Genomic DNA, 6,361 nt, shown 5'->3' with positions numbered 1-6,361 from the left:
TCCAGCGCGCATTATATTCACCTTATATCACATGAAACCTACTATATAATTTGGTTTCTTCAATATTTTTTTATCAATGTAGTAGATAATATGTTAAATAAACATATGGTTAAGTTTCATTCAAAACTTTTGTATTTTAATAGCAATTTCCGACATTTTTGTCTAATTTTTTCGAAGTCGAAATTTTAATCGAAATTTCCATGAAAAGTTCCGTCGAAATTTCCATCGAAAATCTCCTCAAAATCGAAATTTTACTTCTTGAATGCTCCTAAGTTTCAAACCAAAATATAGATGTAATAAAAATCAAAGAAAGGCTACAAAGCTCATGAAACAAAATCAAATGTAGGAGAGCATGAGCAGGCTGCAGCCATCTATCAGGGGAGCATGACCAGCCTAGATATCAGCAAAGTGAAATGTTCTGGCCTTCTAGTCTTCTAGCAGCATGTGTTCAACTGAAAAACTTCCTGAAATGCAATAAACCAAGTTACGGTTACTTACTCAACTTTACACAATTGACAAAGTCACAAAACTACCATAAACCAATTTGAAGCAATAATAAGTTAATAACTTACTGTTAGCAGCAATTAATCTCTTGGAGGAGGAAGGACTTAACTTGTACAAACTTGTGAAGTAGGCAACAGTTCAAACAAATCAATACAAATCAAGGAATCAATGAATCAAGAAATAAAAATAAGGGTTAATTACATATATATACCTCAACTATACACCAATCATCAGTTGGGTACCTCTAGTTTAAAAACTTTCATTAGGGTACATCAACTTATGTTTTTTGTCAATTAAATACCTCCGTTAGTCTGACCGTTAGGAAGACCGTTAAATGCCTACGTGGCGCTGACGTGGCACACGCGGACCCCACTATTAAATATTAAAAAATAGCCACGTAAACCAAAAATAATAAAATATTAATAAAACTTTGAAAATGATATAAAATATTAAAAAATAATTGAATTTAAAAAAATAACAAAAACAAAAGCCCAGAATCCCCGCCGCCTCCCCCCGCCTCCCCCGGCCTCCCCTGCACAACCAGAAAAACATCTCCATGATATCTGGACCCTCCATGAAGATAACATAAAGTTGTCAGGTACAGGTTCTACAATCTACAGCATTAGAGCCTAAGCCCTTGATATCTCTTTTAGTCTACAGAAACAGCATGAAGAAAAAAAAAAACAAAAGCCCAGCATGAAGAAAGTTTTCAGCTCAAGTTATTTATTTATAAATTGACAATATCGATTTCAGTTTGAGAACTTGGATTTCAAAGTTTGATTTTCAACTTCATATTTTATATTTTACTGAGAAATGGTTTTAAAAACTGGGGGATTTCAAAGGACATTCTAAGGTTTTAGAGTTAAACGTGTGAAAAAAGGTTTTTCTGAAAAGATATTTAAATCTTTGATTTTCATTTCCATTTAACTGTCCACTCACTGAGCCTATCTCACCGTTTTCTTGTTTTGTCTTAAATTGTCCCCCCAGGTAGTAGCGTTGGTGGAGGTCGAGCCAAACGCGTCGAGGCAAAGCATCCATTTTTCATTCCTGGTCCCTATAGGCGCTATGTTTATTTTTGTAAACTTATTGTAAATGATTAGTGGCTCTGATAACAACTCCTAAGGTTTAAGTGGGTCCGAGACCCTTTATTTGCTTGTGGTAGAGGTGGCTGAAAGACTTAAAAGTGCTTTTTAACAGGTTTAGAAGTTTCTGGGTTAGTCCATTTTCAGGGGAGGTTCTGCCGAATTTTCGGTAGGATTTTCCTTGAATTTGGATTCCCGCAGGACCTCTCCGGGTTTCAGGGTGGAATCTGGGGGCGGTCCTGTCAACTTGGTATCAGAGCATTAGGTTTTAAATTTCTGTAGACTAGGCACCTTGTGTGCATCCTTCGAGGAATGGAAAGGTTTTCCTCAGCTTGTGTGGACATGCCTCCTCGACGTGGCCGACCTCAAGGTAGATTGTGGTAAGTTTATGGGGGTAGATTTAATACAATTAACGTGAGTGTTACGTTTGCGGTATGCTTGTATTACAACTTGGGCCGTACCCGTGAGGAATTCTTTTTGATAATCAATAATTGCGGAATTGAGAGTGCGTTGTTTAAATGTTTCAGTACTTCGTTTGAAGCCCATTCGAGGAAATCAAGTTGGAATTTTATGAATTTAATGTTATTAGAATTATAGATTTCCCTAGAGATTAAGTATCGAAGATGTGACAGAGTGAAGCTTAGTTAAACTTTGATGGTTTACAATAAGGATGGCGAAGGATAGATGCTTGTGTATTAGGATAAAGATTTTATAATAATGATTAAGGAATAAATGAATTGTTTTGGAAATCTAGTGAGGACAATGAAGGAATTTGAGTAGAGAGATGTGACTTAAAGGAATGATAGGAGAAATTAGACGGTGGTAGGCATATGGAAAGCAAGAGATCCAAGTATTGGATTTAAGTAAGGGTTGATATTAGAAGAGGAGGGACATCACAAAGCGATGAAGTATGAAGTGATGTTTTTATTTAAAAGAGTAAGCTTGAAATTGTTGTAATTCCACTAATCTAGCTTTCTTAACTTGGGGCATGTGAGTACTCGATGGATTGATGATAACTTATGGATGGTAATAGGAACTAGACCATTTTGGAGACATAAGTATCTTGTGATGGAAGTCTGGCTAGTTGGAGTCGAGATAGACTTAAATACATCACACATTGCTAAGGAAATGATAGGAGCTTGAGGGTGACCCCTTAGTTCACGATTATAATTTATTTCTCATTTTCATGGATACGTAAGGAATGGTGTGGAAGACGTAGTAATTAATGATACTTGAAGTCGCGATCATATTTTATGTTGGATACATTTAGAGATCAAAGGGTTAATCAGAGTGGCGCAGCGGAAGCGTAGTGGTGCCCAGTCCAGTCATGTCAGTAGAGGTGGAGAACAACAGAGGGGTCAGTCAGGACGCCCCAAAGCCCAGGGCAGAGTTTTCGCCATGACGCAACAGGACGCTTTGACTTCACCAGATGTCATCATGGGTACGTTATCCATCTTTGGGCATAATGCAATATTTTTGATAGACTCTGGGACACACACACACACTCTTGCGTGTCACGTATTATCGTTTTGATTGTCGATAAGAGATAAACTTTCTCAATTTGTGGGTTAAGAGTGGTTTTCAAACGATTTGAAGGTTTTAAATTGATTTACTTCGTAATGATTTTATTCTTGAAAACTTTATCTAGAGTTTGGCGTTTCCACCAAATTTTCAAGTTTTTGTTTTTGAGGCTTACTAAATTTATTTAGGTTCGTTGTGGAGCGATTTCCTAAGTTTAAATATCCTTACTAAATTCACGCATATTTTAATATATGGTTGCTGAAAGGAGGTTTGATTTTTGGGCAATAAAAAGTTGCAACTACAATTCACTTAAATTAAAATTTTCTACTAAATTTCGAGGACGAAATTTTTTTAAGAGGGGAAGGTTGTAACAACCCGACCCAAATTTTCACTAGAAATTTAAATTTTTATTTAACTATGTTTTTAAGAGGTTTATAAAAGATGTTGGATTGTATTTTAAAGATTTTGAGATTTATTTGGAAAATAAAAAGAGTTTTGATTTAAAGTTTTGATTGATTTATTTTTGTTTTAATTTAAGCATGACCAAAAGTTGACTTTTAAAATGAATGGGTTTTCGATTTTGACTTTGGGTCCGGTAGATAGGTTTCGATCTCACGATTTCATAGACACGCGGCACGCGCCAATCCGAGTTACGGTTTGAAATATATAGGCGTTTAAAGTGGGGGGCAATGTTGTAAATTTATAAAAGTGGGTTTTAAAAAATCAGATTTCCTCTCTCTCTCTCTAGATTTTTCCACAACTTTCTCTCTCTCTCTAGAACTTTCTCTCTCCCTCTATTTATTCTCTCTCCCCGCACTCTCTCTCTCGGTTTTCCCTCTCCTCCGCACCCTCTCCCCTGCGCGCACCACCCAGCCACCCCCACTCACCATCACCGGCCAGCCCCTGGCTCCGGCAAACACCCCCCAGCGCCGACCAGCTTCCCCGAGCCTATTCTCTCTCTCCTCGTGTTTTCTCTCTCTCCCCTTTCTCTGTGTGCACCCAACCTCTGCACCCAGCCACCCAAAACCCACGCCGCCGGCCATTCCGGTCACCTGAGACCTCCGGCGAGCCTTCCCGATGCCGACCATCTCTCCTGGCCACTCCTCCAGCCAACCCAGCCACCCCCTGCGCGCGGTTGCTGTCAGAAGAGCTCCACTGGCCGCCGGCTTCTCTCCCTTCTCCGACCAGTTTTCCGGCGCCAATCACCTCCATACCAGGTGGGTTTCCCTCCATTTTTTCTGGGCTTTAATTCTCCTTACTCTGTCTTGACCAATTTGAGCATTTGGAAATTGGATTTTTGGAGGATGGAAGGGCCATTTCGGGTTCCTATGTAGATTTCAAATTGATGGCTTTTCTCTTTGTTTTCTGAGATGATTTACATCCCTAAAGTACCCATTGGTCATCTAGAATCTGAAATTTAGAATAATTTAGAGACATTTGAGTTTTGGGAAGTTTGATTTACAAGTTGGAACCCATTTCGGGTTTGCTGAGGATTGGCTTAGTCTTGGGGTAATTTTGGTGTGGTTTGGACAATCTCATGTTTAGGAAAACCGAAATTGGATGTTAGATGTGAATGTATTTGAAGATTGAGAAATTTTTGGGCTTGAAACAGCCACATTGGGCAGCAACCTCTATGGTTTCGAAACCCCCACTGATAATTCATACTTTTAGAGTATTTATGATAATTGGTTGATTGGGTTATCGTTAATAGTCATAGTGATTGTGGTTAGGTGGAACCGGGAAACCTTAGGGGCGTTTGTGGAAGTGTTATTGGTCGATTTGTGTAGATCGTAACCAATCGCATAGGAACGAAGTCGAGTGGGAAGTTAGACTTTACGCACACATCCTTTAGAGGTCGTAAAACCGAGACTAATCTATATTTTGTTGTTTAATTATAGGCGAGACGACCGGGGTTCGCGACGATCCGGCGGATGATCGACATTAGATTTTCTCACTGTGAGTGGACTAACTTTTAATCTTTTTGAAATATTTTATATGTTGATGATTAAATTCCATTACTTAGCTATATTGAGTTTGAATTTAAGCTAAAGAATTTTAAGTTAAAAATTTGGTTTTTAAATTCTTCTTTCCTAAATTTAAAATTGATATTTATGGTTTTTTGCATTTCAAAGTTTCGTGGATTTATGAATTGGTTTTGTTCAAGAAAGTTTAGAAGGATACAAAAAGATTTGAGTTTTATATGTTTACGACGCGGTTGTGGAAAATGGTTTTCAAACCACCTTTGCAGTACCCTCCAGGTTATCAGATTTAATAGGTCTTTGGGACCCATCACGGCACACACATAGGCTTTGGGCCGTGTGTCGGGATGCTTCGCCCTTTGGGGGCCGCTCTGCGTGCACGTACGACAGAATATCCGGCTTTGCGTGCGTACGACAGACTCTCGGCTCTGCGCACGTAAGACAGAATTTGTGGCTCTGCATGCGTATGACAGATTCTCGGCTCTGCGCATGTATGACAGATTATTTATGGCTCTGCATGCGTACGACAGATTCTCGACTCTGCGCATGTATGACAGATTATATGGGTAACTGACTGGTGTGTGTTTTCAAATGTTAAGTATTTTAAGTGATGAGTTTATGACAGTAAAAGTTTGAGTAAGACGGTTTCAGTTGAACAGTTTATTGATTTTCAATATGTTGAGAAGAAAGTTTTCAGCTCAAGTTATTTATTTATAAATTGACAATATCGATTTCAGTTTGAGAACTTGGATTTCAAAGTTTGATTTTCAACTTCATATTTTATATTTTACTGAGAAATGGTTTTAAAAACTGGGGGATTTCAAAGGACATTCTAAGGTTTTAGAGTTAAACGTGTGAAAAAAGGTTTTTCTGAAAAGATATTTAAATCTTTGATTTTCATTTCCATTTAACTGTCCACTCACTGAGCCTATCTCACCGTTTTCTTGTTTTGTCTTAAATTGTCCCCCCAGGTAGTAGCGTTGGTGGAGGTCGAGCCAAACGCGTCGAGGCAAAGCATCCATTTTTCATTCCTGGTCCCTATAGGCGCTATGTTTATTTTTGTAAACTTATTGTAAATGATTAGTGGCTCTGATAACAACTCCTAAGGTTTAAGTGGGTCCGAGACCCTTTATTTGCTTGTGGTAGAGGTGGCTGAAAGACTTAAAAGTGCTTTTTAACAGGTTTAGAAGTTTCTGGGTTAGTCCATTTTCAGGGGAGGTTCTGCCGAATTTTCGGTAGGATTTTCCTTGAATTTGGATTCCCGCAGGACCTCTC

At 38.5% G+C, this 6,361-nt stretch overlaps 1 long non-coding RNA gene across 1 annotated transcript; it reads left to right on the top strand.

Moving 5' to 3' along the window:
- Positions 1-3,950: 3,950 nt before the first annotated feature.
- Positions 3,951-6,152, top strand: LOC147283495 (uncharacterized). The gene is made up of 3 exons (XR_015122530.1): positions 3,951-4,324; positions 5,006-5,063; positions 6,058-6,152. It is a non-coding gene; the product is annotated as an uncharacterized LOC147283495 (long non-coding RNA).
- Positions 6,153-6,361: the final 209 nt, after the last annotated feature.

The sequence above is a fragment of the Dryas octopetala genome, chromosome 5 (genome assembly GCF_963921425.1).
Source record: "Dryas octopetala chromosome 5, drDryOcto1.1, whole genome shotgun sequence".
Classification (NCBI taxonomy): Eukaryota; Viridiplantae; Streptophyta; class Magnoliopsida; order Rosales; family Rosaceae; genus Dryas; species Dryas octopetala.
Note: the sequence above shows the minus strand (reverse complement) of the source record. Positions and strands in the feature narration are given on the sequence as shown.